Source organism: Oncorhynchus clarkii, chromosome 5, assembly GCF_045791955.1.
Source record: "Oncorhynchus clarkii lewisi isolate Uvic-CL-2024 chromosome 5, UVic_Ocla_1.0, whole genome shotgun sequence".
In the NCBI taxonomy this organism is placed as follows: domain Eukaryota; kingdom Metazoa; phylum Chordata; class Actinopteri; order Salmoniformes; family Salmonidae; genus Oncorhynchus; species Oncorhynchus clarkii.
The window spans coordinates 15040856-15065860 of record NC_092151.1 but is presented as its reverse complement, the minus strand read 5'-3'; positions in this window follow the sequence as shown (position 1 = coordinate 15065860).

Sequence of the window (25005 nt, the reverse complement as noted above, 5' to 3'; positions counted from 1 at the left end):
AGTGGGGAGAACAAGTATTTGATACACTGCCGACTTTGCAGGTTTTCCTACTTACAAAGCATGTAGAGGTCTGTCATTTTTATCATAGGTACACTTCAACTGTGAGAGACGGAATCTAAAACAAAAATCCAGAAAATCACATTGTATGATTTGAAAGTAATTAATTTGCATTTTATTGCATGACATAAGTATTTGAACACCTACCAACCAGTAAGAATTCCGGCTCTCACAGACCTGTTAGTTTTTCTTTAAGAAGCCTCCTGTTCTCCACTCATTACCTGTATTAACTGCACCTGTTTGAACTCGTTACCTGTATAAAAGACACCTGTCCACACACTCAATCAAACAGCCTCCAACCTCTCCACAATGGCCAAGACCAGAGAGCTGTGTAAGGACATCAGGGGTAAAATTGTAGACCTGCACAAGGCTGGGATGGGCTACAGGACAATAGTCAAGCAGCTTGGTGAGAAGGCAACAACTGCGCAATTATTAGAAAATGGAAGAAGTTCAAGATGATGGTCAATCACCCTCAGTCTGGGGCTCCATGCAAGATCTCACCTCGTGGGGCCTCAATGATCATGAGGAAGGTGAGGGATCAGCCCAGAACAACACGGCAGGACCTGGTCAATGACCTGAAGAGAGCTGGGACCACAGTCTCAAAGACAACCATTAGTAACACACTACGGCGTCATGGATTAAAATCCTGCAGCGCACGCAAGGTCCCCCTGCTCAAGCCAGCGCATGTCCAGGCCCGTCTGACGTTTGCCAATGACCATCTGGATGATCCAGAGGAGGAATGGTAGAAGGTCATGTGGTCTGATGAGACAAAAATAGAGCTTTTTGGTCTAAACTCCACTCGCCGTGTTTGAAGGAAGAAGAAGGATGAGTACAACCCCAAGAACACCATCCCAACCGTGAAGCATGGAGGTGGAAACATCATTCTTTGGGGATGCTTTTCTGCAAAGGGGACATGACGACTGCACCGTATTGAGGGGAGGATGGATGGGGCCATGTATCGCGAGATCTTGGCCAACAACCTCCTTCCCACAGTAAGAGCATTCAAGATGGGTCGTGGCTGGGTCTTCCAGCATGACAACGACCCGAAACACACAGCCAGGGCAACTAAGGAGTGGCTCCGTAAGAAGCATCTCAAGGTCCTGGAGTGGCCTAGCCAGTCTCCAGACCTGAACCCAATAGAAAATCTTTGGAGGGAGCTGAAAGTCCATATTGCCCAGCGACAGCCCCGAAACCTGAAGGATCTGGAGAAAGTCTGTATGGAGGAGTGGGTCAAAATCCCTGGTCAAACCTGGTCAAGAACTACAGGAAACGTAAGATCTCTGTAATTGCAAACAAAGGTTTCTATACCAAATATTAAGTTCTGCTTTTCTGATGTATCAAATACTTATGTCATGCAATAAAATGCAAATTAATTACTTAAAAATCATACAATGTGATTTTTGGGATTTTTGTTTTAGATTCCGTCTCTCACAGTTGAAGTGTACCTATGATAAAAATGACAGTCCTCTACATGCTTTGTAAGTAGGAAAACCTACAAAATTGGCAGTGTATCAAATACTTGTTCTCCCCACTGAATGTGTACTCCAGGCTGGTTTGCGCCGGGTTATTGTAACCCGTTTGTGTAAAGCTTTCTGAGTGCCGTGTTTTGTTCGCCTCAATAAAGGCCTCCGTTTGCTATCCATTTCTGCTCTCCTGCGCCTGACTTCCCTGCAGCCAGTTACACACTCCATTACAAAATAATCCTTCATTCATGCTGCAAAACATACCCTTGTTAAACTGACTATCCTACTGTTCCTTGACTTCGGTGATGTCATTTACAAAATAGTCTCCAACACTCTACTCAGCAAATTGGATGCAGTCTATCACAGTGCCATCCGTTTTGTCACCAAAGCCCCATATACTACCCACCACTGCGACATGTATGTCCTCGTTGGCTGGCCCTCGCTTCATATTCGTCGCCAAACCCACTGGCTCCAGGTCATCTATAAGTCTTTGCTAGGTAAAGCCCCGCCTTATCTCAGCTCACTGATCACCATATCAGCACCCACTCGTAGCATGTGCTCCAGCAGGTACATTTCACTGGTCATCCCCAAAGCTAATTCCTCCTTTGGCCACCTTTCCTTCCAGTTCTATGACTGGAATGAATTGTAACATCACTGAAGCTGGAGACTCACATCTCCCTCACTTACTTTAAGCACCAGATGTCAGAGTAGCTCACAGATCACTGCACCTGTACATAGCCCATCTGTAAATAGCCCATCCAACTACCTCATCCCCATACTGTTATTTATTTATTTTTCTCCTTTGCATTCCAGTATCTCTACTTGCACACTCATCTTCTGCACATCTATCCGCCCAGTGTTTAATTGCTAAATTGTAATTATTTTGCCACTATGGCATATTTATTGCCTTATCTCCCTTATCTTACCTCATTTGCACAAACTGTATATAAACTTTTTTCTATTGTGTTATTATTATGTTTGTTTATTCCATGTGTACCTCTGTGTTGTTGTTTGTGTCGCACTGCTTTGCTTATCTTGGCCAGGTCGCAGTTGTAAATGAGAACTTGTTCTCAACTGGCCTACCTGGTTAAATAAAGGTGAAACAAAAAATAAAAAATATATTTTGTCAAGAGGGTGATCCTGTGCCAATAAACAAGTTTTCCTTAAAGCATCATATCAAGGAAGGTGTCAGAAGGGAATTACATTCAAATCAACATGTCAACCTGCTTTATATCTTACAGATGAATCAGTTTCCTTTTACACAAAAAAACACAACTATGGCTTCTGATTACAGTATTGTCCTAATCAGTGAAACCCTGCTGGATGGTTAGATTGGGAGATTTAAGCCTACAGTAGAAAGAAAGAAAATAAAACAAGAAAAAAAACATGGAAACTAAGACTGAAAGAATGAAGAAAATACAAAAATAAAGAAATAGGAGAGAAGGTAGGAGGGGTGGGTAGTCTTGGTAGAGAGAGTTAGAGATTGTGAGTGAGAGAGTGTGTGGGAGACATACTGTATACCGCTTGATTCAGACAGGGGGGAGTTGCAGAACTCAGCCGGTTTCTCCGGAGGGAGAATGTTCACAGCTATATTCACACAACTCAGAGGGAAGATTTAGTTAGAGATGGCTTTGTTTGTCTTGGGCTACCTCCCCCTCGCCACGATAATAGTTCTGTCAATATGGGAGAAGAAGAAGCTTGGAGAGGTTTTATTTCATGAGTTTTAATGAGAGTGTATCTACCAGACATTCTGTACAGTTGTGTTGTGATTTGGGGTAGTATATTTGGATCATGTTGTTTTTGTTTATGACTTTCATTTTTTGTTTTATTAATGAGTTAGGGTTTTATTCAATGTAATCATCAGATATTATATTTTAAAGTGATAATACAACTCGGTCTAGTAAAATCAGTCTAGTACAAACAGTCTAGTGAAATCAGTCTAGTACACTCAGTCTAGTAAAATCAGTCTAGTACAAACAGTCTAGTGAAATCAGTCTAGTACACTCAGTCTAGTAAAATCAGTCTAGTACAAACAGTCTAGTAAAATCAGTCTAGTACAAACAGTCTAGTAAAATCAGTCTAGTACAAACAGTCTAGTAAAATCAGTCTAGTACAAACAGTCTAGTAAAATAAGTCTAGTACAAACAGTCTAGTAAAATCAGTCTAGTACAAACAGTCTAGTAAAATAAGTCTAGTACAAACAGTCTAGTAAAAAAAGTATAGTAGTCTATTGAAATCAGTCTAGTACAGTCTAGAGAAATCAGTCTAGTACAGTCTAGTGACATCAGTCTAGTACAGTCTAGTGAAATCAGTCTAGTACAAACAGTCTAGTGAAATCAGTCTAGTACAAACAGTCTAGTAAAATCAGTCTAGTACAAACAGTCTAGTAAAATCAGTCTAGTACAAACAGTCTAGTAAAATAAGTATAGTACAAACAGTCTAGTAAAATCAGTCTAGTACAAACAGTCTAGTAAAATAAGTCTAGTACAAACAGTCTAGTAAAATAAGTCTAGTACAGTCTAGTGAAATCAGTCTAGTACAGTCTAGTGAAATCAGTCTAGTACAGTCTAGTGAAATCAGTCTAGTACAAACAGTCTAGTAAAATCAGTCTAGTACAAACAGTCTAGTAAAATCAGTCTAGTACAAACAGTCTAGTAAAATAAGTCTAGTACAAACAGTCTAGTAAAATCAGTCTAGTACAAACAGTCTAGTAAAATAAGTCTAGTACAAACAGTCTAGTAAAATAAGTCTAGTACAGTCTATTGAAATCAGTCTAGTACAGTCTAGAGAAATCAGTCTAGTACAGTCTAGTGAAATCAGTCTAGTACAGTCTAGTGAAATCAGTCTAGTACAAACAGTCTAGTAAAATTAGTCTAGTACAAACAGTCTAGTAAAATCAGTCTAGTATAAATAGTCTAGTAAAATCAGTCTAGTACAGTCTAGTGAAATAAGTCTAGTACAGTCTAGTGAAATCAGTCTAGTACAGTCTAGTGAAATCAGTCTAGTACAGTCTAGTGAAATCAGTCTAGTACAAACAGTCTAGTAAAATCAGTCTAGTACAAACAGTCTAGTAAAATCAGTATTGTACAGTCTATTGAAATCAGTCTAGTACAGTCTAGTGAAATCAGTCTAGTACAAACAGTCTAGTGAAATCAGTCTAGTACAAATAGTCTAGTAAAATAAGTCTAGTACAAACAGTCTAGTAAAATCAGTCTAGTACAAACAGTCTAGTAAAATAAGTCTAGTACAAACAGTCTAGTAAAATAAGTCTAGTACAAACAGTCTACTAAAATCAGTCTAGTACAAACAGTCTAGTAAAATAAGTCTAGTAAAAACAGTCTAGTAAAATAAGTCTAGTACAGTCTAGTGAAATCAGTCTAGTACAGTCTAGTGAAATCAGTCTAGTACAGTCTAGTGAAATCAGTCTAGTACAGTCTAGTGAAATCAGTCTAGTACAAACAGTCTAGTAAAATTAGTCTAGTACAAACAGTCTAGTAAAATCAGTCTAGTACAAACAGTCTAGTAAAATCAGTCTAGTACAGTCTAGTGAAATAAGTCTAGTACAGTCTAGTGAAACAGTCTAGTACAAACAGTCTAGTGAAATCAGTCTAGTACAAACAGTCTAGTAAAATCAGTCTAGTACAAACAGTCTAGTAAAATTAGTATTGTACAGTCTATTGAAATCAGTCTAGTACAGTCTAGTGAAATCAGTCTAGTACAAACAGTCTAGTAAAATCAGTCTAGTACAAACAGTCTAGTAAAATAAGTCTAGTACAAACAGTCTAGTAAAATAAGTCTAGTACAGTCTAGTGAAATCAGTCTAGTACAGTCTAGTGAAATCAGTCTAGTACAGTCTAGTGAAATCAGTCTAGTACAGTCTAGTGAAATCAGTCTAGTACAAACAGTCTAGTAAAATTAGTCTAGTACAAACAGTCTAGTAAAATCAGTCTAGTAAAATCAGTCTGGTACAAATAGTCTAGTAAAATCAGTCTAGTACAGTCTATTGAAATCAGTCTAGTACAGTCTAGTGAAATCAGTCTAGTACAGTCTAGTGAAATATGTCTAGTACAAATAGTCTAGTAAAATCAGTCTAGTACAAACAGTCTAGTAAAATAAGTCTAGTACAGTCTATTGAAATCAGTCTAGTACAGTCTAGAGAAATCAGTCTAGTACAGTCTAGTGAAATCAGTCTAGTACAAACAGTCTAGTAAAATAAGTCTAGTACAGTCTATTGAAATCAGTCTAGTACAGTCTAGAGAAATCAGTCTAGTACAGTCTAGTGAAATCAGTCTAGTACAAACAGTCTAGGAAAATTAGTCTAGTACAAACAGTCTAGTAAAATCAGTCTAGTACAAATAGTCTAGTAAAATCAGTCTAGTACAGTCTAGTGAAATAAGTCTAGTACAGTCTAGTGAAATCAGTCTAGTACAGTCTAGTGAAATCAGTCTAGTACAGTCTAGTGAAATCAGTCTAGTACAAACAGTCTAGTAAAATCAGTCTAGTACAAACAGTCTAATAAAATCAGTATTGTACAGTCTATTGAAATCAGTCTAGTACAGTCTAGTGAAATCAGTCTAGTACAAACAGTCTAGTGAAATCAGTCTATTACAAATAGTCTAGTAAAATAAGTCTAGTACAAACAGTCTAGTAAAATCAGTCTAGTACAAACAGTCTAGTAAAATCAGTCTAGTTCAAACAGTCTAGTAAAATAAGTCTAGTACAAACAGTCTACTAAAATCAGTCTAGTACAAACAGTCTAGTAAAATAAGTCTAGTACAAACAGTCTAGTAAAATAAGTCTAGTACAGTCTAGTGAAATCAGTCTAGTACAGTCTAGTGAAATCAGTCTAGTACAGTCTAGTGAAATCAGTCTAGTACAGTCTAGTAAAATCAGTCTAGTACAAACAGTCTAGTAAAATTAGTCTAGTACAAACAGTCTAGTAAAATCAGTCTAGTACAAACAGTCTAGTAAAATCAGTCTAGTACAGTCTAGTGAAATAAGTCTACTACAGTCTAGTGAAATCAGCCTAGTACAAACAGTCTAGTGAAATCAGTCTAGTACAAACAGTCTAGTAAAATCAGTCTAGTACAAACAGTCTAGTAAAATTAGTATTGTAAAGTCTATTGAAATCAGTCTAGTACAGTCTAGTGAAATCAGTCTAGTACAAACATTCTAGTGAAATCAGTCTAGTACTAGTAAAATCAGTCTAGTACAAACAGTCTAAGTCTACTACAGTCTAGTGAAATCAGCCTAGTACAAACAGTCTAGTGAAATCAGTCTAGTACAAACAGTCTAGTAAAATCAGTCTAGTACAAACAGTCTAGTAAAATTAGTATTGTAAAGTCTATTGAAATCAGTCTAGTACAGTCTAGTGAAATCAGTCTAGTACAAACATTCTAGTGAAATCAGTCTAGTACAAATAGTCTAGTAAAATCAGTCTAGTACAAACAGTCTAGTAAAATCAGTCTAGTACAAACAGTCTAGTAAAATAAGTCTAGTACAAACAGTCTAGTAAAATCAGTCTAGTACAAACAGTCTAGTAAAATAAGTCTAGTACAAACAGTCTAGTAAAATAAGTCTAGTACAGTCTAGTGAAATCAGTCTAGTACAGTCTAGTGAAATCAGTCTAGTACAGTCTAGTGAAATCAGTCTAGTACAGTCTAGTGAAATAAGTCTAGTACAAACAGTCTAGTAAAATTAGTCTAGTACAAACAGTCTAGTAAAATCAGTCTAGTACAAACAGTCTAGTAAAATCAGTCTGGTACAAATAGTCTAGTAAAATCAGTCTAGTACAGTCTATTGAAATCAGTCTAGTACAGTCTAGTGAAATCAGTCTAGTACAGTCTAGTGAAATCAGTCTAGTACAAATAGTCTAGTAAAATCAGTCTAGTACAAACAGTCTAGTAAAATCAGTCTAGTACAAACAGTCTAGTAAAATCAGTCTAGTACAAACAGTCTAGTAAAATAAGTCTAGTACAAACATTCTAGTAAAATCAGTCTAGTACAAACAGTCTAGTAAAATAAGTCTAGTACATACAGTCTAGTAAAATAAGTCTGGTACAAACAGTCTAGTAAAATAAGTCTAGTACAAACAGTCTAGTAAAATCAGTCTAGTACAAACAGTCTAGTAAAATAAGTCTAGTACAAACAGTCTAGTAAAATCAGTCTAGTACAAACAGTCTAGTAAAATCAGTCTAGTACAAACAGTCTAGTAAAATAAGTCTAGTACAAACAGTCTAGTAAAATCAGTCTAGTACAAACAGTCTAGTAAAATAAGTCTAGTACAAACAGTCTAGTAAAATAAGTCTAGTACAGTCTAGTGAAATCAGTCTAGTACAGTCTAGTGAAATCAGTCTAGTACAGTCTAGTGAAATCAGTCTAGTACAGTCTAGTGAAATAAGTCTAGTACAAACAGTCTAGTAAAATTAGTCTAGTACAAACAGTCTAGTAAAATCAGTCTAGTACAAACAGTCTAGTAAAATCAGTCTGGTACAAATAGTCTAGTAAAATCAGTCTAGTACAGTCTATTGAAATCAGTCTAGTACAGTCTAGTGAAATCAGTCTAGTACAGTCTAGTGAAATCAGTCTAGTACAAATAGTCTAGTAAAATCAGTCTAGTACAAACAGTCTAGTAAAATCAGTCTAGTACAAACAGTCTAGTAAAATCAGTCTAGTAAAATCAGTCTAGTACAAACAGTCTAGTAAAATAAGTCTAGTACAAACATTCTAGTAAAATCAGTCTAGTACAAACAGTCTAGTAAAATAAGTCTAGTACATACAGTCTAGTAAAATAAGTCTGGTACAAACAGTCTAGTAAAATCAGTCTAGTACAGTCTAGTGAAATATGTCTAGTACAGTCTAGTGAAATCAGTCTAGTACAAACAGTCTAGTGAAATCAGTCTAGTACAAACAGTCTAGTAAAATCAGTCTAGTACAAACAGACTAGTAAAATTAGTATTGTACAGTCTATTGAAATCAGTCTAGTACAGTCTAGTGAAATCAGTCTAGTACAAACAGTCTAGTGAAATCAGTCTAGTACAAACAGTCTAGTAAAATCAGTCTAGTACAAACAGTCTAGTAAAATCAGTCTAGTACAGTCTAGTGAAATCAGTCTAGTACAAACAGTCTAGTAAAATCAGTCTAGTACAAACAGTCTAGTAAAATCAGTCTAGTACACTCAGTCTAGTAAAATAAGTCTAGTACAGTCTAGTGAAATCAGTCTAGTACACCAGTCTAGTGAAATCAGTCTAGTACAAACAGTCTAGTAAAATCAGTCTAGTCCAGTCAGTCTAGAAAAATCAGTCTAGTACAGTCAGTCTAATAAAATCAGTCTAGTACAATCAGTCTAATAAAATCAGTCTAGTACAAACAGTCTATTAAAATCAGTCTAGTACAGTTAGTCTAGTAAAATCAGTCTAGTACAAACAGTCTAGTAAAATCAGTCTAGTACAAGCAGTCTAGTAAAATCAGTCTAGTACAAACAGTCTAGTAAAATAAGTCTATTACAGTCTAGTGAAATCAGTCTAGTACAGTCTAGTGAAATCAGTCTATTACAGTCTAGTAAAATCAGTCTAGTACAAACAGTCTAGTAAAATAAGTCTAGTACATACAGTCTAGTAAAATAAGTCTAGTACAAACAGTCTAGTAAAATCAGTCTAGTACAGTCTAGTGAAATATGTCTAGTACAGTCTAGTGAAATCAGTCTAGTACAAACAGTCTAGTGAAATCAGTCTAGTACAAACAGTCTAGTAAAATCAGTCTAGTACAAACAGACTAGTAAAATTAGTATTGTACAGTCTATTGAAATCAGTCTAGTACAGTCTAGTAAAATCAGTCTAGTACAAACAGTCTAGTAAAATAAGTCTAGTACATACAGTCTAGTAAAATAAGTCTAGTACGAACAGTCTAGTAAAATCAGTCTAGTACAGTCTAGTGAAATATGTCTAGTACAGTCTAGTGAAATCAGTCTAGTACAAACAGTCTAGTGAAATCAGTCTAGTACAAACAGTCTAGTAAAATCAGTCTAGTACAAACAGTCTAGTAAAATCAGTCTAGTACAGTCTAGTGAAATCAGTCTAGTACAAACAGTCTAGTAAAATCAGTCTAGTACAAACAGTCTAGTAAAATCAGTCTAGTACACTCAGTCTAGTAAAATAAGTCTAGTACAGTCTAGTGAAATCAGTCTAGTACACCAGTCTAGTGAAATCAGTCTAGTACAAACAGTCTAGTAAAATCAGTCTAGTCCAGTCAGTCTAGAAAAATCAGTCTAGTACAGTCAGTCTAATAAAATCAGTCTAGTACAATCAGTCTAATAAAATCAGTCTAGTACAATCAGTCTAATAAAATCATTCTAGTACAGTCTAGTAAAATAAGTCTATTACAGTCTAGTGAAATCAGTCTAGTACAGTCTAGTAAAATCAGTCTAGTACAGTTAGTCTAGTAAAATCAGTCTAGTACAAACAGTCTAGTAAAATCAGTCTAGTACAAACAGTCTAGTAAAATAAGTCTATTACAGTCTAGTGAAATCAGTCTAGTACAGTCTAGTGGAATCAGTCTAGTACAGTCTAGTGAAATCTGTCTAGTACAGTCTAGTGAAATCAGTCTAGTACAAACAGTCTAGTAAAATTAGTCTAGTACAAACAGTCTAGTAAAATCAGTCTAGTACAAACAGTCTAGTAAAATCAGTCTAGTACAGTCTAGGGAAATAAGTCTAGTACAGTCTAGTGAAATCAATCTAGTACAGTCTAGTGAAATCAGTCTAGTACAAACAGTCTAGTGAAATCAGTCTAGTACAAACAGTCTAGTAAAATCAGTATTGTACAGTCTATTGAAATCAGTCTAGTACAGTCTAGTGAAATCAGTCTAGTACAAACAGTCTAGTAAAATCAGTCTAGTACAAACAGTCTAGTAAAATAAGTATAGTACAAACAGTCTAGAAAAATCAGTCTAGTACAAACAGTCTAGTAAAATAAGTCTAGTACAGTCTAGTGAAATCAGTCTAGTACAGTCTAGTGAAATCAGTCTAGTACAGTCTAGTAAAATCAGTCTAGTACAGTCTAGTGAAATCAGTCTAGTACAAACAGTCTAGTAAAATGAGTCTAGTACAAACAGTCTAGTAAAATCAGTCTAGTACAGTCTAGTGAAATCAGTCTAGTACAAACAGTCTAGTGAAATCAGTCTAGTACAAACAGTTTAGTGAAATCAGTCTAGTACAAACAGTCTAGTAAAATCAGTCTAGTCCAGTCAGTCTAGTAACATCAGTCTAGTACAGTCAGTCTAGTGAAATCAGTCTAGTACAAACAGTCTAGTACAAACAGTCTAGTAAAATCAGTCTAGTACAGTCAGTCTAGTACAGTCTAGTACAGTCAGTCTAATACAGTCAGTCTAGTACAGTCTAGTACAGTCAGTCTAGTACAGTCAGTCTAGTACAGTCTAGTACAGTCAGTCTAGTACAGTCAGTCTAGTACAGTCTAGTACAGTCTAGTAAAATCAGTCTAGTAAAATCAGTCTAGTACAGTCTAGTACTGTCTAGTAAAATCAGTCTAGTACAGTCAGTCTAGTACAGTTAGTCTAGTACAGTCTAGTACAGTCTAGTAAAATCAGTCTAGTACAGTCTAGTAAAATCAGTCTAGTACAGTCAGTACCAAAACCAGATGTTTAATCTCTTGAATAAACGTATCTGTTCCCTTTTATTTTAATATGTTTTATTTAACCTTGATTTAGCTAGGCAAATCAGTTGAGAACAAATTCTTATTTACAATGACGGCCTACCAAAAGGCAACAGGCCTCCTGGGGGGCTGGGATTAATAAATAAAATATATAAATAAATGTAGGACAACACACACATCAAGACAAGAGAGACAACACAACACTACATAAAGAGAGACCTATAAGACAACAACATAGCAAGGCAACAACACATGACAACACAGCATTGTAGCAACACTACATGACAACAACATGGTAGCAACACAAAATGATAGCAGCACAAAACATGGTACAAACATTAATGGGCACAGACAGCAGCATAAAGGGCAAGAAGGTAGAGACAACAATACATCACACAAAGCAGCCACAACTGTCAGTAAGTGTCCATGATTGAGTCTTTGAATGAAGAGATTGAGATTTCCTTTGCGTAGATTTTACTCTTCCTCTGTTTCTTCTTCTTCCTCCTAACAGCTCTTTCAATAATCTGCTCTTTGCTGTTTAATCTCTCTGTCTCTTTCAATTCAATTCAATTCAATTCAAGGGCTTTATCTCTCTCTCTCTTCTCCCTCCATCTCTTTACCATTCTGCTTAAGCCATCCTGTTGCAGTCACCTCGACCCTCCCCTCCCCTCCCACTCCTCTACCCCTTCCAAGAGTTTGTCCCTCATTATAAAATGATCCAATCCCTTCTACACCCCCTACTAGCCCCCCCCCCCCCCCCCCCCCCCCCCCCTCCTGCCAGCATGGTGTCATCGCTCAGTAGAATCATTCATGGACACCACTGCTGCTAGCTAGATGGACACGGTAGATGCAGTGCCTTGCAAAAGTATTCACCCCCTTGGCGTTTTTCCTATTTTGTTGCACTACACCCTGTAATTTAAATGGATTTGTATTTGTATTTCATGTAATGGACATACACAAAATAGTCAAAATTGGTGAAAGTGAAAATAAAAAAAAAGTGAAAATAAAAATTTAAAAAAAATAAAAACGGAAAAGTGGTGCGTGCATATGTATTCACACCCTTTGCTATGAAGCCTCTAAATAAGATTTGGTGCAAACAATTACCTTCAGAAGTCACATAATTAGTTAAATAAAATCCACCTGTGTTCAATCTAAGTGTCATATGAGCTGTCACATGATCTCAGTATATATACATCTGTTTTGAAAGGCCCCAGAGTCTGCAACACCACTAAGCAAGGGGCACCACCAAGCAAGCGGCACTATGAAGACCAAGGAACTCTCCGAACAGGTCAGGGACAACGTTGTTGAGAAGTACAAATCAGGGTTGGGTTATAAAAAAATACCAGAAACTTTGAACATCCACAGAGCACCATTAAATCCATTATTAAAAAATGAAAGAATATGGCACCACAACAAACCTGCCAAGAGTGGGTCGCACACCAAAACTCACAGACCAGGCAAAGATAACATTAATCAGAGAGGCAACAAAGAGACCAAAGATAACACCACAGCGGAGATTGGAGTATCTGTCCATAGGACCACTTTAAGGCCGTTTTACGGAAGAGTGGCCTGAGAAAAATAAGCAAACATGTTTTGTGTTCGCCAAAATGCATGCTCCCCAAAAATATATAAGAAGGTACTCTGGTCAGATGAGACTAAAATGGAGCTTATTGGCCATCAAGGAAAATGCTATGTCTGGCGCAAACCCAACACCTCGCATCACCCTGAGAACTCCATCCCCACAGTGAATTGGCAGGGACTGGGAAACTGGTCAGAATTGAAGGAATGATGGACGGCGCTAAATACAGGGATATTCTTGAGGGAAACCTGTTTGAGATTTGAGACTGGGACAGAGGTTCACCTTCCAGCAGGACAATGACCATAAGCATACTGCTAAAGAAACACTCAAGTGATTTAACGGGAAACAAGAGACTTGCAGCTGTTATTGCTGCAAAAGGTGTCTCTAAAAAGTATTGACTTTGGGGGGGTGCACACTCAAGTTTTCTGTTTTTTTTTTCTTTCTTATTTCTTGTTGGTTTCACAATAAAAAAATATTTTGTTTCCGGAGGTTCCGGACCGTAGATCGTCGCCGGAGGCTCCGGACTGGGAACTCCCGCTGGAGGCTCTGGACTGGGAACTGTCGCTGGAGGCTCCGGACTGGGAACCATCCCTGTAGGCTCCGGACTGGGAACCATCGCTGGAGGCTCCGGACCTTGGATCGTCTCTAGAGGCTCCGGGCCATGGATCATCACTGGAAGCTCCGGGCCATGAATCATCACTGGAGGCTTCGGGCCATGGATCATCACTGGAGGCTCCTAGCCATGGATCATCACTGGAGGCTCCGGGTCATGGATCATTACTGGAGGCTCCGGGCCATGGATCATCACTGGAAGCTCCGGGCCATGGATCATCACTGGAGGCTTCGGGCCATGGATCATCCCTGCAGGCTTCGTGCCATGGATCATCACTGGAGGCTTTGTGCGTGGAGCTGGCACAGGACGTACCAGGCTGGAGACACGCACTGGAGGCCGGGTGCATGGAGCTGGCACAGGATATACTGGACCGTGGAGGCATACTGGAGGACATCTTGGTCATGTTCTGTTATAATCTCCACCCGGCACAGCCAGAAGAGGACTGGCCACCCCACATAGCCTGGTTCCTCTCTAGGTTTCTTCCTAGGTTTTGGCCTTTCTAGGGAGTTTTTCCTAGCCACCGTGCTTCTACACCTGCATTGCATGCTGTTTGGGGTTTTAGGCTCGGTTTCTGTACAGCACTTTGAGATATCAGCTGATGTACGAAGGGCTATATAAATAAATTTGATGATTTGACTGGAGCGTAGAGCTGGCACAACGCATCCTGGACAAATGACCACCCTCGCACGGCAAGTGCGGGGAGCTAGCACAAGACGCACTGGCCTGTGAAGGCGCATCGGAGATACAGCGCGTAGAGCTGGCACAGGATATCCTGGACCGAGGAGGCGCACTGGAGACCAGGCGCGTTGAGCCGGCACCACCCGTCCTGGGCAGATGCTCACTTTCGCACGGCAAGTGCGGGGAGCTGGCACAGACCGCACTGGGCTGTGGATGCGCACTGGAGACACAGTGCGTATCACCGCAAAACATGGTGCCTGACCGGTCACACGCTCCCCACGGTGAGTACGGAGAGTTGGCTCTGGTTCAAACCCTGACTCCGCCAACCACCCCGTGTCTCCCCCCAAAACATTTTTGGGGGCTGCCTGTCGAGCTTCCGTCGTGGTCGCGAACCACGGTGTCGTCGTTGTTGCTCCTTCGCTGCTTCCGCCTGCTTCCCCGGCAGGCTTTTGTATCCTGGACTTCCTCCAAAGTCCAGGATAATCTCTCCTCGACCTCCTCCAAAGACCAGGATGCCATCTCCTCCCAGGCACGCTGCTTGGTCCAGTTGTGGTGGGATCTTCTGTAACGCTCGTCATTGTATGGATGGTCGGACCAAGATGCAGTAATTATTTTTTATTAATGATAACCAGCAACACAACAAGAAAGAGTAACCAACAAAACGCACAGCCTTGTAGGGCTCAAAAGCAACAATACAAAAACAAGATCCCACAAACAACAGGTGGGAAAAGGCTGCCTAAATATGATACCCAATCAGAGACAACGATAGACAGCTGCCTCCGATTGGGAACCATACCAGGCCAAAAAGGAAATAGAAAACATAGATTGCCCACCCTAGTCACACCCTGACCTAACCAAATAGAGATTTTTTTTATTTAAAAAAAAAATGTTTACCCCGTTTTTCTCCCCAATTTCATGGTATCCAATTGTTTAGTAGCTACTATCTTGTCTCATCACTACAACTCCCGTACGGGCTCAGGAGAGACGAAGGTTGAAAGTCATGCGTCCTCTGATACACAACCCAACCAGCCGCACTGCTTCTTAACACAGCGCGCATCCAACCCGGAAGCCAGCCGCACCAATGTATTAACACAGATGTGATTCCACCACGAAACCAGTTCATTATTGCCAGAGTTGGATATATCTGGAGTAAATCAATTGGGTAGGTGTATGGTTTTTATCAAGTTCGTGAAGTTTTCTCTCTAATCATGAGGCTCAGGGGTATTGGGTTGAGCCCTATGTTTTTCCTGGCCCCACTATCTGACCAGGGGAAAATTCTGAACCCAGATGATTATCTTGGTCAGACCTCAGCCAGCAGGAGGGCCGTAGTAACGATGACATTATGTGCCTGTGTTTAGTGTGGGAAGCTACAGTAGTGTGACATTGCCATTGGCTTACGCCTCATTATAACAGGAAGCTATTGACTCTGCTTAACAGACAATAAATGAGTCAAATCCATGTGTTGTGAGGATTTAGGAACTAATCAGTGACTGACTGGAGCAGAAACTGGTGTCATTGGTGTCAGTGATATACGATCTGTTGGACTGAGAAAGAGGTGAGAGATTAGGAGGTGGGATACAGTCAGAGATACACCATTTGTGAGTCAGATCTTGACATTGACATCACTGAGCCACCTGTTGCATGGGAAGGAGTTTACAGGGACAGGAGAAGTTCATGTCCTGGGAAGTTCATGTCAGCAGGAAAAACTCAGGGCCCTAACTATAATAGTATTAAATCAAAGTAACAGTAACAAGTAAAATTTGAGAAAGTATCTTTATGTCGACGAGATAATATCTGTCTCCTCACTGAGTCATAGTCATCACTCTACTCCAACATGATCCTGAGTCCCCTCTGTTCACCAAACTAACACGCACCATCACATAACTGTTGCTCTGCTCCGTGCGTCTTCGCTCTTCACCATGGAAGGAGGGGGGCGGCGGGCGGCAGGGGAGAGGGTTGGTGGAAGGGGGGGTTGGAGTCTGTCCCTGGGAGACAGATGGCATAGGGCTCCTATCTGTGCCAGGCTGTGGAAGGTTCTGGAAGCGCTCCACGTGCTGGATAGCGGGTAACTGGTGCCCGGGGCGGCCGTGGGCGTCACTCTGCTCCGCAGCTCGCAGTACAGCTCCTCAGGCGCAGGAGCCCTGCCTCCCCCGCCCCATCTGTTCCCCAAGTGTGTCCACACACACACACACACACACACACACACACACACACATGAACATACCCATGCACACACACGCATGCACACACACGTCAAAGACCGCTCCCCACTAATAAACAAGACAGTGCTGAGTTCAGTCACAGTGCAGCCGGAATCCCCCCTCCACCACTTCACTTCTGATGGCATCATATCCCCCACTTGTTTTGTAGCCTTAAACTTCAGTCTAGAAAGCTATCCCCACAGAATAATTTACCCACCAAATGATCATCAAAGAATCCCATTATGACCAGAGCAGCCTAATCCAAATGTCAGGACCTTAATTGGATTGTTGGCATCTGGGTAGTGTTCAGTAGAAATATAACATTTTGAAATCGAGTGAAACGGGAAGGTTCTACCTGAATTTGTCTAATCCATGGTAACAGTCTACTAAAAGGTGTACCCTACTGAACACGACCCTGGACCCAGATTTCAGATGAGCTACTCCTCCCTCTGTGGAAGTGATGGATGATATGTAGTATAGGGACTTCCAGTAAATGGGGGGGTGGGTGAAACTGGAGTCTCCAGAGCCCTGATGGAGTCAGACGAGAAACAGGAAGTCTCCATGTGTTTGGATCTGAACAGCAGACCAGAATGGCCGCCATAAGGCAGACACGTCTGAGGATGACAAGGCTCTATCTGTCACAGTCACAGTGACGATCGTCTCAAGATCATGGGCCAACAAAGGTTTATCAAAATTACATTTTTAGACTGACTCATATTTATGATTATACATTTACAAAACAGGATTGTTACATTAAAGACGATGAGATGATGGACGCCACTCATGTTTTAAAATCGGGGCATTGTACTGATTTCTAGTCAGAGATTTCATGACACTTCACTAGAACATTCAAACTGGATAGTGGCATTGAGTTGTACAAATTGTATTTAAAACGTTGCACCCCTTTTTTCCCTCAGATCAGCCTCAGATCGTCGGACATGGACTCTGGAAGATGTCAACAGCGTACCACAGGGATGCTGGCCCATGTTGACTCCAATGCTTCCCACAATTGTGTCAAGTTGGCTGGATGTCCTTTCGGTGGTGGACCATTCTTGAATCACACGGGAAACTGTTGAGCGAGAAAATCCCAGCAGCGTTGCAGTTCTTTGCACACTCAAACTGGTGCACCTAGCACCGTTCAAAGGCACTTAAATATTTTGTCTTGCCCATTCACCCTCTGAATGGTATATATACACAATCCATGTCTCAATTGTCTCAAGGCTTAAAAATCCTTAATTAACATGTCTCCTCCCCCTCTTCTACACCGATTGAAGTGGATTTAACAAGTGACATCAATAAGGGATCATAGCTTTCACATGGTCAGTCTATGTCTTGAAAAGAGCAGGTGTTCCTAATGTTTTGTACACTCAGTATATGCACTGTATGTACATATCTACTTCAATGACCTCGTACCCCTGCACATCGACTCAGTACAGGTACACCGTGTGTGTATAGCCAAGTTACTATTACTCATTGTGTATTCATTCATTGTGTTATTCTTTTTCTCTCTGCTATGTTATGAAGGGTCGTAAGTAAGCTTTCACTGTTAGTCTACACCTGTAATTTACAAAGCATGTGACAAATATGGTTCTGAGCGAGCACTGCTGGTCCGGGTCCTAACATTGCGTGTCCGGGTCCTAATGTTGCTGGTCCAGGTCCTAACGTTGCTGGTTCAGGTCCTCACGTTGTTGTTCCGGGTCATAACGTTGCTGGCCCAGATCCTAATGTTGCTGGTCCAGGTCCTAACGTTGATGGTCCAGGTCCTAACGTTGCTGGTTCAGGTCCTAACGTTGCTGGTTCAGGTCCTAACGTTGCTGGTCCGGGTCCTAACGTTGCTGGTTCAGGTCCTAACGTTGCTGGTCCAGGTCCTAACGTTGATGGTCCAGGTCCTAACGTTGATGGCCCAGGTCGTAATGTTGCTGGTCTGGGTCCTAACGTTGCTGGTCCGGGCCCTAACGTTGCTGGTCCGGGCCCTAACGTTGCTGGTCCAGGTCCTAACGTTGATGGCCCAGGTCGTAATGTTGCTGGTCTGGGTCCTAACGTTGCTGGTCCGGGCCCTAACGTTGCTGGTCCAGGTCCTAACGTTGATGGCCCAGGTCCTAATGTTGCTGGTCTGGGTCCTAACGTTGCTGGTCCGGGCCCTAACGTTGCTGGTCCGGGTCCTAAAGTTGCTGGTCTGGGTCCTAACGTTGCTGGTCCAGGTCCTAACGTTGCTGGTCCAGGTCCTAACATTGCTTTTAGTGCCGTCTGTCTGAACGGCAGTTAGAAAAACATCAGACCTGAAATATGTACATTGCAACGTGACATTGGACTGCTCACTGAGCTGTGGTCTCCAGGCCTACTGACAACGTGACATTGGACTGCTCACTGAGCTGTGGTCTCCAGGCCTACTGGCAATGTGACATTGGACTGCTCACTGAGCTGTGGTCTCCAGGCCTACTGGCAATGTGACATTGGACTGCTCACTGAGCTGTGGTCTCCAGGCCTACTGACAATGTGACATTGGACTGCTCACTGAGCTGTGGTCTCCAGGCCTACTGGCAATGTGACATTGGACTGCTCACTGAGCTGTGGTCTCCAGGCCTACTGACAACGTGACATTGGACTGCTCACTGAGCTGTGGTCTCCAGGCCTACTGGCAATGTGACATTGGACTGCTCACTGAGCTGTGGTCTCCAGGCCTACTGACAACGTGACATTGGACTGCTCACTGAGCTGTGGTCTCCAGGCCTACTGACAACGTGACATTGGACTGCTCACTGAGCTGTGGTCTCCAGGCCTACTGGCAATGTGACATTGGACTGCTCACTGAGCTGTGGTCTCCAGGCCTACTGGCAATGTGACATTGGACTGCTCACTGAGCTGTGGTCTCCAGGCCTACTGACAATGTGACATTGGACTGCTCACTGAGCTGTGGTCTCCAGGCCTACTGGCAATGTGACATTGGACTGCTCACTGAGCTGTGGTCTCCAGGCCTACTGACAACGTGACATTGGACTGCTCACTGAGCTGTGGTCTCCAGGCCTACTGACAATGTGACATTGGACTGCTCACTGAGCTGTGGTCTCCAGGCCTACTGGCAATGTGACATTGGACTGCTCACTGAGCTGTGGTCTCCAGGCCTACTGACAACGTGACATTGGACTGCTCACTGAGCTGTGGTCTCCAGGCCTACTGACAACGTGACATTGGACTGCTCACTGAGCTGTGGTCTCCAGGCCTACTGGCAACGTGACATTGGACTGCTCACTGAGCTGTGGTCTCCAGGCCTACTGGCAACGTGACATTGGACTGCTCACTGAGCTGTGGTCTCCAGGCCTACTGGCAATGTGACATTGGACTGCTCACTGAGCTGTCAACAAGCGTTTGTTATCAGAAAAGTTCAGATAGAACCTCCTGGTTTCAGCCTGTTTTCATCCATTTCGTGCCCAGTGAAAACGACCCAGTGTATTCGCATTTTCCTTGAAATGCCTTAAATGCTGATTTGAAATAACCAAAGGCTTGTTTCAACAGTAATTGTAGATAGAACAACGAGTTATATGAATGAGACACTTTGTACCGTTTCGCTCTGTGAATAACTCTCAGCAACAGATGGCCGAGGGAGAGAGAGAGCAGCAACACGTTTATTTTCTCTGTCCTTGATATCCACACTAATTCTGCCTAATTGGATCCCCGTCATAACCCACATATTCCGGTTGCATTTTGATGTCTGTCCAACAGAAGATATTTTCATCTCTTTGACATCTCCATGACCAGATATCTGAAGGAAGATGCTTAATTGGCATTTGGAATCTTAGTTCTTTCTTGACATTTTTCTACTGAAATATAGAGAATATGCAAGACAAGGTCATTAGGGACATCCTCATCATCAACGTTGTCAACATCCTTTCCATCATTGTTAACCACCATGGTTACTTCATGTTCAGTCTCCTCTTCATCATAAGCACCGGCATTGTCCTCATGATCATGACCTCTCTCTACTGTCTCTGCACTCTCTCTCTCTCTCTACTGTATCTGCTCTCTCTCTCTCTCTACTGTATCTGCTCTCTCTCTCTCTACTGTCTCTGCACTCTCACTCTTTCTCTACTGTCTCTGCACTCTCACTCTCTCTCTACTGTCTCTGCACTCTCTCTCTCTCTACTGTCTCTGCACTCTCTCTCTCTACTGTCTGTGCTCTCTCTCTCTGCTGTCTCTGCTCTCTCTCTCTCTCTCTCTACTGTCTCTGCACTCTCTCTCCCTACTGTCTCTGCTCTCTCTCTCTCTCTCTCTACTGTATCTGCTCTCTCTCTCTCTACTGTCTCTGCCCACTCTCTCTCTACTGTTTCTGCACTCTCTCTCTCTCTACTGTCTCTGCACTCTCTCTCTCTCTAATGTCTCTGCTCTCTCTCTCTCTCTACTGTCTCTGCTCTCTCTCTCTCTACTGGCTCTGCTCTCTCTCTCTCTCTCTACTCTCTCTGCACTCTCTCTCTCTACTGTCTCTGTTCTCTCTCTCTGCTCTCTCTCTACTCTCTCTCTCCACACTAATTGTGCCTAATTGGATCCCCGTCTGTCTCTGCTCTCTCTCTCTCTACTGTCTCTGCTCTCTCTCTCTCTCTCTCTCTCTCTCTCTACTGTCTCTGCTCTCTCTCTCTCTCTCTCTCTACTGTCTCTGCACTCTCTCTCTCTACTGTCTCTGCTCTCACTCTCTCTCTCTACTGTCTCTGCACTCTCACTCTCTCTCTACTGTCTCTGCACTCGCTCTCTCTCTACTGTCTCTGCACTCTCTCTCTCTACTGTCTGTACTCTCTCTCTCTGCTGTCTCTGCTCTCTCTCTCTCTCTACTGTCTCTGCACTCTCTCTCCCTACTGTCTCTGCTCTCTCTCTCTCTCTCTCTCTCTCTCTCTCTACTGTATCTGCTCTCTCTCTCTCTCTACTGTCTCTGCCCACTCTCTCTCTACTGTTTCTGCACTCTCTCTCTCTCTACTGTCTCTGCCCACTCTCTCTCTACTGTTTCTGCACTCTCTCTCTCTCTACTGTCTCTGCACTCTCTCTCTCTCTAATGTCTCTGCTCTCTCTCTCTCTACTGTCTGTGCTCTCTCTCTCTGCTGTCTCTGCTCTCTCTCTCTCTCTACTGTCTCTGCACTCTCTCTCCCTACTGTCTCTGCTCTCTCTCTCTCTCTCTACTGTATCTGCTCTCTCTCTCTCTCTACTGTCTCTGCCCACTCTCTCTCTACTGTTTCTGCACTCTCTCTCTCTCTCTACTGTCTCTGCACTCTCTCTCTCTCTAATGTCTCTGCTCTCTCTCTCTCTACTGTCTTTGCTCTCTCTCTCTCTACTGTCTCTGCTCTCTCTCTCTCTCTCTACTGTCTCTGCACTCTCTCTCTCTACTGTCTCTGCTCTCTCTCTGCTCTCTCTCTACTCTCTCTCTACTCTCTCTCTCTCTCTCTCTCTTTATTGTCTCTGCCCTCTCTCTTTACTGTCTCTGATCTCTCTCTCTTTACTGTCTCTTCTCTCTCCCTACTGTCTCTGCACTCTCTCTCTACTGTCTCTGCACTCTCTCTACTGTCTCTGCTCTCTCTCTGTCTTTACTGTCTCTGCTCTCACTCTCTCACTCTACTCTCTCCTCTCTCTCTCACTCTACTGTCTCCTCTCTCTCTCTCTCTTTACTGTCTCTGCTCTCTCTCAACTCTCTCTCTGCTCTCTCTCTCTCTCAACTCTCTCTCAATTCAATTCAATTCAAGGGCTTTATTGGCATGGGAAACATGTGTTAACATTGCCAAAGCAAGTGAGGTAGATAATATATAAAGTGACTATATACAGTGAAATAAACAATAAAAATTAACAGTAAACATTACACATACAGAAGTTTCAAAACAATAAAGACATTACAAATGTCATATTATATATATATACAGTGTTTTAACAATGTACAAATGGTAAAGGACACAAGATAAAATAAATTAGCATAAATATGGGTTGTATTTACAATGGTGTTTGTTCTTCACTGGTTGCCCTTTTCTGGTGGCAACAGGTCACAAATCTTGCTGCTGTGTTGGCACACTGTGGAATTTCACCCAGTAGATATGGGAGTTTATCAAAATTGGATTTGTTTTCGAATTCTTTGTGGATCTGTGTAATCTGAGGGAAATATGTCTCTCTAATATGGTCATACATTGGGCAGGAGGTTAGGAAGTGCAGCTCAGTTTTCACCTCATTTTGTGGGCAGTGAGCACATAGCCTGTCTTCTCTTGAGAGCCATGTCTGCCTACGGCGGCCTTTCTCAATAGCAAGGCTATGCTCACTGAGTCTGTACATAGTCAAAGATTTCCTTAATTTTGGGTCAGTCACAGTGGTCAGGTATTCCGCCGCTGTGTACTCTCTGCGTAGGGCCAAATAGCATTCTAGTTTTCTCTGTTTTTTTGTTAATTCTTTCCAATGTGTCAAGTAATTATCTTTTTGTTTTCTCATGATTTGTTTGGGTCTAATTGTGCTGTTGTCCTGGGGCTCTGTAGGGTGTGTTGTGTTTGTGAACAGAGCCCCAGGACCAGCTTGCTTAGGGGACTCTTCTCCAGGTTAATCTCTCTGTAGGTGAGGGCTTTGTTATGGAAGGTTTGGGAATCGCTTCCTTTTAGGTGGTTATAGAATTTAACGGCTCTTTTCTGGATTTTGATAATTAGTGGGTATCGGCCTAATTCTGCTCTGCATGCATTATTTGGTGTTCTACGTTGTACACGGAGGATATTTTTGCAGAATTCTGCGTGCAGAGTCTCAATTTGGTGTTTGTCCCATTTTGTGAAGTCTTGGTTGGTGAGCGGACCCCAGACCTCACAACCATAAAGGGCAATGGGCTCTATGACTGATTCAAGTATTTTTAGCCAAATCCTAATTGGTATGTTGAAATTTATGTTCCTTTTGATGGCATAGAATGCCCTTCTTGCCTTGTCTCTCAGATCGTTCACAGCTTTGTGGAAGTTACCTGTGGCGCTGATGTTTAGGCCAAGGTATGTATAGTTTTTTGTGTGCTCTAGGGCAACAGTGTCTAGATGGAATTTGTATTTGTGGTCCTGGTGACTGGACCTTTTTTGGAACACCATTATTTTGGTCTTACTGAGATTTACTGTCAGGGCCCAGGTCTGACAGAATCTGTGCATAAGATCTAGGTGCTGCTGTAGGCCCTCCTTGGTTGGTGACAGAAGCACCAGATCATCAGCAAACAGCAGACATTTGACTTCGGATTCTAGCAGGGGGAGGCCGGGTGCTGCAGACTTTTCTAGTGCCCGCGCCAATTCGTTGATATATATGTTGAAGAGGGTGGGGCTTAAGCTGCATCCCTGTCTAACCCCACGACCCTGTGTGAAGAAATGTGTGTGTTTTTTGCCAATTTTAACCGCACACTTGTTGTTTGTGTACATGGATTTTATAATGTCGTATGTTTTACCCCCAACACCACTTTCCATCAGTTTGTATAGCAGACCCTCATGCCAAATTGAGTCAAAGGCTTTTTTGAAATCAACAAAGCATGAGAAGACTTTGCCTTTGTTTTGGTTTGTTTGGTTGTCAATTAGGGTGTGCAGGGTGAATACATGGTCTGTTGTACGGTAATTTGGTAAAAAGCCAATTTGACATTTGCTCAGTACATCGTTTTCATTGAGGAAATGTACGAGTCTGCTGTTAATGATAATGCAGAGGATTTTCCCAAGGTTACTGTTGACACATATTCCACGGTAGTTATTGGGGTCAAATTTGTCTCGACTTTTGTGGATTGGGGTGATCAGTCCTTGGTTCCAAATACTGGGGAAGATGCCAGAGCTAAGTATGATGCTAAAGAGTTTTAGTATAGCCATTTGGAATTTGTTGTCTGTATATTTGATCATTTCATTGAGGATACCATCAACACCACAGGCCTTTTTGGGTTGGAGGGTTTTTATTTTGTCCTGTAATTCAATGTAATTGGAGAATCCAGTGGGTTCTGGTCGTCTTTAATAGTTGATTCTAAGATCTGTATTTGATCATGTATATGTTTTTGCTCTTTATTCTTTGTTATAGAGCCAAAAAGATTGGAGAAGTGGTTTACCCATACATCTCCATTTTGGATAGATAATTATTTGTGTTGTTGTTTGTTTAGTGTTTTCCAATTTTCCCAGAAGTGGTTAGAGTCTATGGATTCTTCAATTGCATTGAGCTGATTTCTGACATGCTGTTCCTTCTTTTTCCGTAATGTATTTCTGTATTGTTTTAGTGATTTACCATAGTGAAGGCGTAGACTCAGGTTTTCCGGGTCTCTATGTTTTTGGTTGGACAGGTTTGTCAATTTCTTTCTTAGATTTTTGCATTCTTCATCAAACCATTTGTCATTATTGTTAATTTTTTTTGATTTTCTATTTGAGATTTTTAGATTACAGTGGAACGTTTTACCCAGGAAATTGTCTAAAAGGGATTGAATTTGTTTTTGCCTAATTGTTTTTTGGTAGGTTTCCAAACTGCATTCCTTCCATCTATAGCATTTCTTAATGTTACTCAGTTCCTTTGGCTTTGATGCCTCATGATTGAGTATTGCTCTGTTTAAGTAGACTGTGATTTTGCTGTGGTCTGATAGGGGTGTCAGTGGGCTGACTGTGAACGCTCTGAGAAACTCTGGGTTGAGGTCAGTGATAAAGTAGTCTACAGTACTACTGCCAAGAGATGAGCTATAGGTGTACCTACCATAGGAGTCCCCTCGAAGCCTACCGTTGACTATGTACATACCCAGCGTGCGACAGAGCTGCAG